A 13,388-nucleotide genomic window follows, 5' to 3' on the forward strand; every position below is an offset into this window, starting at 1 on the left:
ATTTTGATATGTTGTATTTTTATTTTCACTCAACTCAATATACTTTAAAATTTTTCCCTTAGAGTTCCCTGGTAGCTCAGTGGGGTGAGGACTGGCATTGTCACTGTTGTAGTTCTGATTACTGCTGTGGCACAGGTTTGATCTCTGGCCTGGAACGTCTGCATGCCATGGGCATGGCCAAAAATAAATAAATAAAAATTTCCTTTGAGCTATTGATTATTTAGATATGTTGTGTAATTTACACGTGTTTGAAGATTTTCCTATTGTCTTTCTGCTATTGATTTCTACTTTAATTCCACTAAGCCTTTTTGCCAAATTTGAGACTTTTTCAGCCATCATTTCTTCAAATACCTTTTTAGGCCCACATTCTTTCCTCCTGTTCTGGCATTTCAAGGATGCACATTTTTTAATTTTTATTTTTGTTGCATAATTTCTAAGGCTCTAATCATTTAAAAAAAAAACTTTTCTTTTAGTTTATCTCCTTTTTGAAGAAATTCAATCTGCTTTCACCTTTGCGAATTCTATCCTGTTATCTCTATTTAGCACAGAGTCCATCTGGGGAAATTTTTTTTTTTTTTTTTGCTTTTTGGAGCCGCACCTGCGGCATATGGAGGTTCAAATCAGAGTTACAGTTGCTGGCCTACACTACAGCAATGCAGGATCTGAGCGGTGTCTGTGACCTACACCACAGCTAATGGCAATGCCAGATCCTTAACCCACTGATCCCAAGGCTAGGGATCAAACCTGCAACCTCATGGTTCCTAGTCAGATTTGTTTCCACTGTGCCATGATGGGAACTCCCTATCTGGGGAATTTTTATTTCAGCTGTTGTATTGTTCAGTTCTACAGTTTTTATGTGGTTCTTTTTAAGAACTCATGTTTCTTTGCTCATCTTTACTATTTTTAAAAAATTACCAGAAAATGTATGGTGATTTGTAGGGTCCTTTTTACAACGGCTCTTTTTAAATCCCCATCAGATAGATTCATCTCCATGTTGGTGTCAGTTGGTTGTCTTTTCTCATTCAGATTGTTTTTCATGATTCTTCATACAACAAGTGATGTTTGATTGTATCCTGGATGCCTTTGAATATAAAGTTTGGAGACCTTTGATCTTATTTCAACTTCAAATAAGCAGTCACCCTATTTAGAGTTAGGTCCTATTTCTGTGAGCTCTCATTTCAAAGAAAATTTCAGGGCCCTTGCAGTGTCATTCTGGTTGACTTCATTCTCCTGGCTCTGCATTGATCTTACTCTACTCTTGTAGGGCTGCTCAGAGTAAGTGGATGGATGGTTCTGGAAGCAATGGGCTGGGATTGCTGCTGTCATTGCCTAGTGTATGGGTTGGGGTGGATCTCTCCACTAGATCTCTGCTGGGCTACTGCTTTTTTTGGTTCCTTGACTGGAGAGAGTAAGGTTTCTCACTTGTTTATGCCTGTGGGTGATTTCAGGTTCTAGGCATCTTTGATGCACAGTCTATGATATTCAGGCCATAGAAAGACACCGGGAGATACAAACTGTGATATCGTTCCTTAAGGCTTGAGGTCTCTAGCCAGTGCCTCTTCGTATTCCACCTTTTGGGCTTATTTTAGGATTGTCTGCTAAATTAGTTCCAGGGTATTTAGTTATCTGTACAGGGGAAGAGCAGGGCACAGAGAATCTTTGACACCTTGTCCCTGAGCTTTTTTTTTTTTTTTTTTTTTTTTAATGAAGAGGAAAAAAACTCTCTTCCCTTCCATAAGAACAAACCTATTTTATTTGTTGAAAATTCAGAAAGAAAAGACAAGCAAAAGGGAGAGATAAGAATAAATGCTGGTGTTCCCCTCTTGGTTCAGCGGTAACAAACCTGACTAATATCCATGGGGATGCGTGTTCAGTCCCTGGCTTCACTCTGTGGGTTAAGGATCCAGCATTGCTGTGGGCTGTGGAGTAGGTCACAGCCATGGCTCTGATCTGGCATTGTGTGGCTGTGGCATAGGACAGCAGCTGTAGCTCTGATTGGACCCCTAGCCTGGGAATTCCCATATGCCATGTGTGCAGCCCTGAAAAGTAAAAACAAAAACAAGAACAAAAACAAAACACAAGCTACCTGTGATCAGTTTTCCATAAAGGAGTTGAAGGAAGAAAGACACATAGAAAGATCTCGTGCTTGTATATTCCAAATAGCTGGAACGTTTGGGTTGATTTCAATTTTTTTACATTTAGGAATTATATGGCAACAAGCAGCCCTGTCATTCATCTTTGCTCTTTTCTGTCTTCAGTGACATGGGTGACTTTCATAGGTTCTAATAAGAGCAATACAAATCATAACTGCTGATATGACCTCTGTGACCTCAAGAGCTATCAGTGAAAGAAATTCATGTATTTTGCTCTAGTTTTCTTGGGTTCTTATGCCTGAGCATCACATTATAAAAAAATTGAATATATCCTCATGGAAACTGAGGACCAGAGAGTCAAAGTGGTGGATCTAGAGGCACGTGCATAGATTGGTGAAAATTCTAGGGGTAGATTCCAGGTCTGGCCCACTTTTAGTCCAGGTGTCTTGTCCTGACACCATTTTCCCTTTCTCCTCTTAGGAAAAACTATTCCCAGGAGAGCCAGGCTACAGCGCTATTTAGAAATTATATTTATTTCCGTTTTCGGAAGAGTGTCAACAACCAAGGCAAAAAACAAAGGTAAGTTTTTTTTTTTTTTTCCTGTGGACTCACTATGGAACAAATGAAATTAATCAGAAAATTCCATTCCTAAATATTCTAGTAAATTGAAGATTTCCTATAAATAATGATATTTATTGGGGGTCCACTGCGCAGAGGTCTATTAGTCAAAGCTGCTTGAATCCCTTGGAGGCTGTAGGATTTTCCATTTGCTGCATCATTAACTCCTCTGATCCCATATGCCCAGAAGCCTCAGGAAGAGCATCATGATAATTCCTTAACTTATTTACCCCCAAAGTATCTACTTTTGGGGAATGTCTGGTACATTGTTTTAGGCTAGGAGCTTCACAAATGACTATTTCCACCAATTAAATTTGCGTGCGAGGTAGATGTCCCCAAATCAGTGGAGAAATAAAAATTTTCTACAATAAGAAATTTTTCTTTAATGCGAATCAAGTAGTTTAGACCTGCTGTGTAGCACAGAGAATGCTCACCCAATATTCTGTGACAACCTATATGGAAAAAGAATCTGAAGAAGAATGGATGTGTGTATATGTATGGCTGAATCACTTTGTCGTATAGCAGAAATTATCACAACCTTGTAAATCCACTTCCATAAAGCTTTCAACAAAAGAATCAGGAGTTCCCCACTGTGGCACAGTGGGATCGGTGGTGTCTTTGCAGCGGCAGGACGCAGGTTCAATCCTTGGCCTGGCACAGTGGATTAAAGGATCCGACCTTGCCACAGCTGCAGTGTAGGATCAGATCCCTGGCCCTGGAACTCTTTATGCCAAGGATCAGCTACTCCCCCACCGCCTCAACAATTAAAAATCAAATAGTTTAGCCAAAATTCGCTTCTGAGAGCTGGAGCTCGCGTTGATGACACTTCCCTCTTCTTATTGCAATGCTTGCTGTTCCACAGAGTTCATCCACGTGGGTGGTGGAAGACTGCCAGCAATCTGGTAGGGCTCAGAAAATAATTAATGATATATTTTTAAAATCGAAGTATAGTCGATTTACAATGTTGTGTCAATTTCTGCTGTACAGGAAAGTGACCCAGTCACACACACACACACACACACACACACACACACACACAAACACACACATTCCATTCCAGCATGGTCTATCACAAGACATTGGCTAGAGTTCCCTGTGCTATACAGCAGGACCTCGATGCTTATCCATTCTAAATGAAACAATTTGCATCTACTAACCCCAAACTCCCCATCCATCCCACTCCCTCCCCCTTGGCAACCACATGTCTTTCTCTATGTCTGGGCACAGGAAATAATTAAAGGAGCATTTGTCAGCATTGGGAGAAGGTGTGGGTGAGGCAAAATTAATGCTGTCTGAGCACCTAGGAAGGGCTGGTTACTTTAAGTTGTTCTCTCTTCCAGTCCCTAAAACAACCCTTGGGCTCAGTTGGGCTCAGCTATTTCCTCATCAGCCCATTGTGCAGATGAGACAACTGAGGTTTTCTTTTCTTTTCTTTCTTTCTTTCTTTCTTTCTTTCTTTCTTTCTTTCTTTCTTTCTTTCTTTCTTTCTTTCGGCTTTTTTTTTTTTGGGGGGGGGCCACACCTGTGTCATATGGAAGTGCCCAGGCCAAGGGTTGAACTGGAGCTGCAGGTGCAGGCCTATGCCACAGCCACACAACACCAGATCTGAGCCACATCGGCAAACTATACCACAGCTTGTGGCAATGCCGAATCTTTAACCCACTGATTGAGGCCAGGGATCAAACCTGCATTGTCATAGACACTGTGTTGGGTTCTTAACCCACTGAGCCCAAAGGGAACCCCACTTTTTAAATTAAATTTTGTTGGAATAGAGTTGACTTAGAATTTTGTATTAGTTTCAGGTATACAGCAAAGTGAATTGGTTATACATATATATGCATATAGTCTATCCATTCCTTTTTCCCATATAGGTTATAACAAACTATTGAGCTGATTCCCTGAACTACACAGAAGCAATTTCTGAAAGTCATACAGGAGTAAAACCAAGGTCTGCGGATCTCTGGAATTTATGTCTTTCTACCATAAAACTGCTTGCTGAAGGTCTCAGGATTAAAACAGACTGGATTCTGGACATGAAGGCTATCTGTTTACATTCATAGAGTATAAAACTACCATAAGGCTCTTCTCAGTTAAACTTAAATGGGCCCATCTTTAAAACACACACACACAGGTTGGAAATCTGAGTCTCCAGGTCTCCGTGTCATGGGAGCACAGCAACCTGGGACTTGTTGGGTTTGTTGCAAGACTCGGGGTAATGTGCCTCTAAATCCCTCAAAGGCATCTTAGTGGGTAATTACAACAAATAAAGGTGAAAGGGGGAACCACATCTTGTTTTGTTGGTTTGGCTTAGTGAAGAATTCTGGGTTAGGAGATTTAGTCCAATTGCTTGACCCTCTTCAGCCACCCCCAGCCCCAATCCCAAGCATACCTGCAAGGGGCCCATTGTTTAACGGGAAAATCTCTTAACCTCATGGGTGCAGAGGAAAAGGGCAAGCAGTCACAGACCGATTCCTGTCCTGTTTCTGACACGGTGACCTGGCCCATGGCTTTAGACAGGCCACGCATCTCCCTGACCCTGGAAAGACCATAGAATGTGCCCAGAAGGAGGAATGTCATGAATAGATTTTTATCTTTGCCATCTCCCAGGGGACCCAAAGGGTTTTCCAAATGAACTGACAAAAAACCCATTTAAAAGAAAGTTTTCTCTGCTTTCATTGCTCCCAAGGTATCTGTAGTCCAAGTGTTAATGGGGTGAAACATTCCAGGTGGTCAAATCTACTTTTCTGAGAAGTTGGTGTAACAAGACTTTCACTTGGGACATAGAGAGCCCATTATTAATTTTTTAATGCACAGAGTAATTGAAAACCTGCTCCCTATAGGCTTTCCCTATTTTTTTTTTTTTTGTCTTTTCAGGGCCACACCCACAGTTTATGGAAGTTCCCAAGCTAGCCCATGGTATCAATAAATCCAGAAATCTCAGTGGCTACAGCTGCTGACCTGTGCCACAGTCACAGCAACGTGGGATCCTTAAGCCACTGAGTGAGGTCAGGGATTGAACCCGTGTCCTCATGGATACTAGTCCTGTTCATTAACTGCTGAACCATGACACAAACTCCTGGCTTTCCCTGTTTGACAATACAATTCAATCTCGATGGAAAAGACCATGATACATCATCACTCAAATTCTATTTCTCTTGCTGACATTCAGGATGCCTACGTTTTCTAGCCTCCCTGCTGGTCAGATTGAACCGTGTATTTGGTTCTCCTCAATGAGATATAGGCCTAAGAATTTTTTTTTTTAATTTCTTTTTTTGTTTGTTTTTTGGGTTTTTTTTTTTTTTTTTTTTTTTTTTTTTGGTCTTTTCTAAGGCCACACCTGCGGCACATGGAGGTTCCCAGGCTAGGGGTCTAATCGGAGCTGCAGCTGCCAACCTACACCACAGCCACAGCAGCACGGGATCCAGGCTGTGTCTATGACCTACACCACAGCTCACGGCAACACCAGATCCTTAACCCACTGAGTGAGGCCAGGGATTGAACCCGAAACCTCATGGTTCCTAGTTGGATTCATTAACCACTGTGCCATGACAGGAACTCCAGGCCTAAGGATTGTAACCCAGTCCCAGAGCTGGTCTTAGGAATAAGACATCTGAACCTTCGGCCTGTTCTTCCTCTGACACAGTACCTGTAGCAGCCATAAGTTGAGTTCACCTCATTGAAAGATGGAGGCAGCCTGAATCCCTGAATTACCTGATGGAGGAGAGATACCCTGCCCAGTCATCCTCCCCATCAGTCTTTATATGAATGAGAATCAAATCTTTTTGTTGTTGTTGTTGTTGTCTTTTTGTCCTTTTAGGACCACACTGGTAGCATACGGAGGTTCCCATGCTAGGATTTGAATCGGAGCTGTAGCTGCTGGCCTATGCCAGAGCCACAGCAATGCCAGATCCAAACCAGGTCTGTGACCTACACCACAGCTCAGAGAAACACCATATCCTTAACCCACTGAGCAAGGCCAGGGATTGAACCTGCAGCCTCATGGTTCCAAGTCAGATTCACTAATCACTGAGCCAGGAACTCCAAGAGAATCAAATTTTTTGGGGGGAGTGTTAAGCCACTGAGATTTCTGGATTTATTGATACCATGGGCTAGTCAAGCCTAGTCTGAGTAACACATTCTCCTTTTTACATGTGCTGTACATTGTGTTTCAACCTGAGTCTCACAGAATTTTGACTTTTTATCTACAGCCAGAAGTCCCTGGTCCATCCAAGCATCTGACGCTTAACTCTTCTCTCCTAGATCTTACTCAAGGGAATTTCATCTCCTCCTGGAACAGCCATTTAGAGCAGTGATGACTGAAAACAATTTTTTTAATTAAAATAGAGTTGATTTATTTGTTGTGCCAGTTTCTGCCAGCATAGTGACCAGTCATACATATTAAACATTCCCTTTCTCATACTATCTTCTATCTCGTTCTGTCCCAAGAAACTGAATATAGTTCCCTGTGCTGTACAGCAGGACCTCTTTGCTTATCCATTCTAAATGGAATAGTTTGCATCTACTAACCCCAAATTCCCCATCATCCCGCTTCTTCCCCCTCCCTCTTGGGAACCATAAGTCTAGCGCTGACTTTTAAATATTTTCTTTACATTGAGCTATATATCAAATAGTGTCTGCTATATAGTAGGTGTACACATGGGCCGTTAAACTAGGCTTTGAAGCAACATTTCCCTTGCCCCCAACTAACCACATCTCACCCAGCCCACAGAAGAAAACCACAAGGATATTATAAGTGTTTGAACAGGATTCCTAAATTAATGTCACCATGTTTGGGCTTGTCCTCTTCACCAGTGCCCCTGAACTCTGCTAACCCTAAAGTCTCTGCTCCTTCCTTCTCATTTTAACTCTCCTCTCACCTTTCCGGACTTGGAGCTCCAGCATTGTTTTTGTTCTTTCCTCTGACAGCAGTATCTTCTATTATCTCAGGAGAGCATCTTCCCTTAATTCCCAGCCTGATAGAAACTCACCCCACTGTTGTCCTGACCTCTCTGCAGTGCCCTTGTCAGACCAGCCTAGCCCTGCCCTTCTCAGCCTCCCCAGTGAGACGGCGGAACAATTTAGGTTTTTGTTTTTTTTTTCTTTTTAAGGGTGCATCTGTGGCATATGGAAGTTCCCCAGGCTAGGGATGGAATCAGAGCTGCAGCTGCCAGCCTACACCACAGCCACAGCAATGCAGGATCTGAGCGGAATCTGCCACCTACACCACAGCTTGCAGCAATGCAGGATCTTTAACCCACTGAGTGAGACCGGTGCTTAATACATATTTGCTGAATGTCAAATAAATAGCAGAAAGAAGGCACTTAAAGAGCCATAAAATTAAGCAAAGGAATTTTCCAAGAGGGTAGCACAAAAATCACAAAGAGATGGAAAAAAATGAGGAGATAAGGAGAATGGTTTCAGAAGTTCCAAATTTAAATTCCAGGAAGAGAAAAGAGAAAGAGTGAAGTAGCTGGTGATGGGGGAGGCAATTCTCAAAGTAATTACAGCGGAAAATGTCCCATATCTGAGAAAAGATAATGATACCCAAATTGAGAGTGATCATTGCATTTCAAGGAGAATAAATGAAAAGAACATCATAGATAAATTCCAAAACACTCAGGAGGAGACAAAATCCTCCAAGTATTTATAGAAAAACACCCGATAACTACAAAGAAGGGAGACTTGGACTGGCATCTACATGGGCATAGGTGACATCGAGGCAAGGAGACAATGGAAAATGCTTTTGAATTTTTAAGTATCAAATTTTAAAAAAAATTTTTATTATTGTTATTTTTAATAGTTATTTCCCCAATATGATTTTTTTTCGACTGTACAGCATGGTACACATACATGTACACATTCTGTTTTCAGGCACTGTCATGCTGCATCATGAGTGACTAGACATAGTTCCCAGTGCTACACAGCAGGATCTCATTGCTAATCCATTCCAAAGGCAATAGTTTGTATCTAGTAACACCAAGCTCCCCAACCACCCCACTCCCTCCCCCTCACACTGCATTTTATTTTTTTATTTTATTTTTTATTTTTTGATGAATTTCTTTTTTTCCCTTTTATTTATATATTTATGTATTTTTATTTTTATTTTTTTTCCACCGTACAGCATGGGGACCAAGTGACACATACATGTATACATATTTTTTCCTCCCATTGTTGTGATGTGATGTAAGTATCTAGACATAGTTCTCAATGCTACACAACAGGATCTCACTGTAAATCCATTCCAAGAGCAGTAGTTTGCATCCGATCCCTCCCACTCCCTCCCTCTCCCCCTGGGCAGCCACAAGTCTATTCAAGTCCATGATTTTTTCTGTGGAAAGGTTCATTTGTGCTGTATATGAGATTCCAGTTATAAGTGATATTATATGGTATTTGTCTTTCTCTTTCTTTCTTTCTTTCTTTTTTTAATCTTTTTGCCATTTTTTGGGCCATTCCTGCAGCACATGGAGGTTCCCAGGCTAGGGGTCTAATCAGAGCTGCAGCTGCCAGCCTACGCCAGAGCCACAGCAATGCGGGATCCGAGCCGCGTCTGCGACCTACACCACAGCTCACGGCAACGCCAGATCCCCAACCCACTGAGCAAGGCCAGGGATCGAACCCGCAACCTCATGGTTCCTAATCAGATTCTTAAGCCACTGCGCCATGATGGGAACTCCTTGTCTTTCTCTTTCTAACTTAACTTTACTCAGTATCAAATTATATAACTGTTTTTATTACTATTCAATGAGGTCACATAAAAATGCACAAAAGTGGGAGGATTTCGACAAGTCTGAACCACAAACCTGGCTTCTTGTGAGTGATATGGACTTTGCCAGTGCCATCTATGGGAGGCAAGCCTATAACTGAAAAATCTGTAAGCCCACCTGAAAGAAGAACATTTAACAATCAGCAGTGTGAGCAGAGGTTCTAGAACTGGCTCTCCACCTTGGCTGCTTTAAAAAAAAATGCAGTTGCCTCTAGCCATCCCTCTCACCCATCAGATTAACATCCATCATATCTTAAAGCTCCAGGTGATTCCAGGGTGCGGTCAAGGTTAAGAAATACCTCTAAGAGTTCCTATAGTGGCTCAGTGGCTTAAGAACCCAACTAGCATCCTTGAGGATGCCTCTAGCCAAGTGATATTTAAACTCTAATTTGCACTTGAATTTGCATCATCCTGGATGATGTTAAAATGCAGAGTCTGATTCAGCAGGTGGCAGGGGTGGGGATGAGGCCTGGGATTCTGCATTTCTCACAAACTCCAAGGCGATGCTAGTGTTGCTGGCCTTTGACCACACTTTGAGTAGTCCAGGTGCAGAGTGGGGGCAGACCCCTGAGGCAGAATCACTGGGGCAGGGGCAGGGGCTAGAAAGCAGACTCTTAGGCCTCATCCTCAACCCCCTCAGTTAGAGTCTCTGGGGTTGTTTAAGACTAATCAACTTGGGTGCTTTAAAAAGAAAAAAAAAAAAGCTCATGCTCACGTCCAACAATCCCATCCTCCATCTTTCCAGATTGCAGCTTAACTGGTTGAGACTGGGACCCAGGTACTTTCAGTTGGTTAAGCTCTCCGGTGATTCTGGCATGTAGTTGAGCTGAGAACCTAGGGTTAGAACAATGGTTTCCAGACTCTTCTGGATTTGGGAAGCACCCGGAACACTTCTGTGGGCCACCCTCCAAAGCTGGGATTTCATGGGTCTGGGATGTGGTACAGCACTTGAAATATTTCCCAGGAGAGTCCACTGTGCAGACAAGCTTGTTACACTCAGGCTTACCTTACTTCTTTGAGCCATCCTATACCATTCCAGTAAATCATTTTTTTTTTTTTTTTTTTTTTGGCTTTGGAGTAAGTTTTCTGCCACTTGTGGGTCATGGGGCATGCCCCATTCAATATGGCGCTGTCCCTTGGTGAATCGCTCTAGATGTGCAGGAGGAGGAACCCTGGGTTAGGACACCCAGATCTGGGCACATGGTCTAGGCAATTCTCATGCATGTTTAGTCTTGAGGGCCTTTGCTCGGGAAGGAAAGTCCTTGCCCATTAGTACCAGGAAAACTGCCCGCAAGGATTTGTTATAAATCTAGGAGCAGTCTTACAACTATGACTAAATCTTCAGATATGTGTTTGATTCACTGGATGTAGGAGGAGGCAGATCAGCCACAGGAAGACTGGGTAGAAGGAAAAAGAATACATGTGCTCTAAACCCTTCAATCCAGTATTTTTGGATGACACTGCTGTTGGATTGCTAGGCGTCGCTGATATAAGGTTAATACATAAAGTATCTGACTGTAAGTTGGTGCTCTTATTTGTTTCTGAGTTACATTTTCGATCTTTAGATGGGAAGGTAATAATATACAGAGGCTGTGTATTTTTGTTTTAGTGAAGAGTTCTGTTTTTAGAAGAGAAAAATGAAGCCTTTAAAACGAAGTCTACTTCTACTGCTTTTGACTGCCCAGCAGACCCTGTGCCCTTCCAGAAAAATGCTCCTTTTTCTGAACCTATGATTTTGCTTGGGAGTTAAAAGGTGACATGTGAGTAGGATTCCCCAGCTTGTGTCACAGAATCTGAACTCACGTCCTTGACGCGGCTGGGCCCGGCTACTTAGAGGTCTTCTCTAGGAGGTCTCAAACCAGGGCTGGTGTCTCAAAGGTCATAAAGTGACCTGCTATGGCCATCTGTGGTGTGGAGGGCATCTGCCTTCAGTGGGAGAGAATTAGGCCAAAGCAGTGAGAGACGCAAGGGGAACCTGGGGGAGGAGGCAACCTCATTCTTGACTGTGAGACACCTGGCGATACTCAGTCTTACATTCACTTCTGTGAGCTGTCCTGGTGCCCTTCCAATAAATCACCTTTTTTTTTGGCTTCAGTGGCTGTGAGTAAGGGTTCTGCCACTTGCAAGCCATGGGGCATGCCCTGTTCAATATGGCGCCCTTCCCTTGGTGAATCGCTCTAGATGTTCAGGAGGAGGTGTGAGCCTCTCCCAGTGAGCCTTGGACAACTGGCCAGTCTTTTTTTTTTTTTTTAATCTTTTTAAGGCCACATGCACCCATGGCATGTGGAAATTCCCAGGCGAGGTGTCCAATTGGAGCTGTAGCTGCCGGCCTACACCACAGCCATGGCAATATGGGATCTGAGCTGCATCTGCGACCTACACCACAGCTCACACCAACGTGAGATACTTAACCTGTGCCTTATGGGTACTAGTCCAGTTCCTTACTGCTGAGCCGTGATGGGAACTCCCAACTGGCCAGTCTTGATTACTGAAAAGATGGAGCCAGGTCATTGCAGGGCATAGGAGAAAAAAAATTTTTTTTTTCCATCAGGAATGGAAAAGGCACAAGTGGCTGGAAGTAAAGAGAGACTCTTTAAACATGAGAAAGGAGGACAAAATCATCATGGGGGTACCAACTGGGAAAAAGAAGCAAGTCTGGATTTGCTGTGATGCTTACCAAATGGACCAGAGCTATTTAACAAGGGTCACCTGTGCAGCTTGCCACCTGCTGGGTTTTGTTGGACTTTCAAGGCGGCAATATTTATGCCACACTTTACAATGTACAAAGTCTTTCCAGAGGTATTAAGTCAACCTCCAGATAAGGAAAATTGCTCAGAAAGAGATGAGGTTTTCTCAAGATTCCAGCTCCGAGGGCCTGGGACCAAGACTCACATCCAGGATCTTCCATATCCCGTCCTGTGGCTTTTACCAAAACACTACTGCGCCTGCCCCCAGGGAACAGTTAACATGCCTGGGGAGACAACAGCAACTCAGCCTCCTAGGGAGATATTTCCAGGAAAAATGTCTCCAACTAGGTAATGAAAGCCAAGGAGAAAATAAGAATTGAGGGACAGAGTGGTGTCAGACCACCTAAGGAGGCTGGGACTATGATAGAAATCTCTCAGGGAGCATTTGTCTTAACACATCTGTTCACCTGATTTGTGTTAGATCAGTGGGTGGTTTTATAGCAAGAGACACCACAAAACAAAGAGATCAGGAATTTGGATCCTAATCCAGAGTCATCCGGAGCTGCTGTCTACACCACAGGAAAGCCCCTTAACCTTCCTGGGCCTCAGTTTCTTCATCTGTAAAATGAAAGGGTTGGACAAGACGGTCTCCAAGCACTCTCCCAGCCCTATAATTCTATGTCATTTACTAGAGTGCTCATGGCAAAAAGGCTACCCCGTGGTTTACAGCACACTGTAATTACAGGGTTCAGAGCACGAGAACACTGGATCCTAAATCAGTTCAACGTCTAAGTCCTGTTCAGTCACGTCCGGCCAGATTGTTTTCATGTGCATGAAATTGATGGCACTGCCCTTTCACAGGAGGAGGTGAGGAAACTTTAGGTAATCCATCCAGGTGACGAAGGCCAGAAAGCTAGAAATAATCATGAGTAAGAACCGGCTAGGATACCATCTATTTTTCAAGGCCTGTTCACTGTAAGTTCACGAAATAGATGGGACAAGGGGTGGCTGCCTTTTTTTTTTTTTTTTTTTTTTTTAATTCCCCTTTGTCAGATGAGAAATTGAGGTCTAGGCAAGCTTCTATGATCAGACCAAGGTCTCCTTGTAACAGATCCAGGACAAAGACCCAGAGTTTTGACTTTGCTTCGAATATTCCTTCCAACAGTCATGAAGAGTGTGTTTCCTTTGGGGAATCATCCTTCATGATCACCTCTTTAGCAAAATGTT

This window comes from Sus scrofa, chromosome 10 (genome assembly GCF_054392235.1).
Source record: "Sus scrofa isolate SSC_HxYL_T2T_F1_AM1 chromosome 10, Sscrofa_HxYL_maternal_Yorkshire_Landrace_v2.0, whole genome shotgun sequence".
In the NCBI taxonomy this organism is placed as follows: Eukaryota; Metazoa; Chordata; class Mammalia; order Artiodactyla; family Suidae; genus Sus; species Sus scrofa.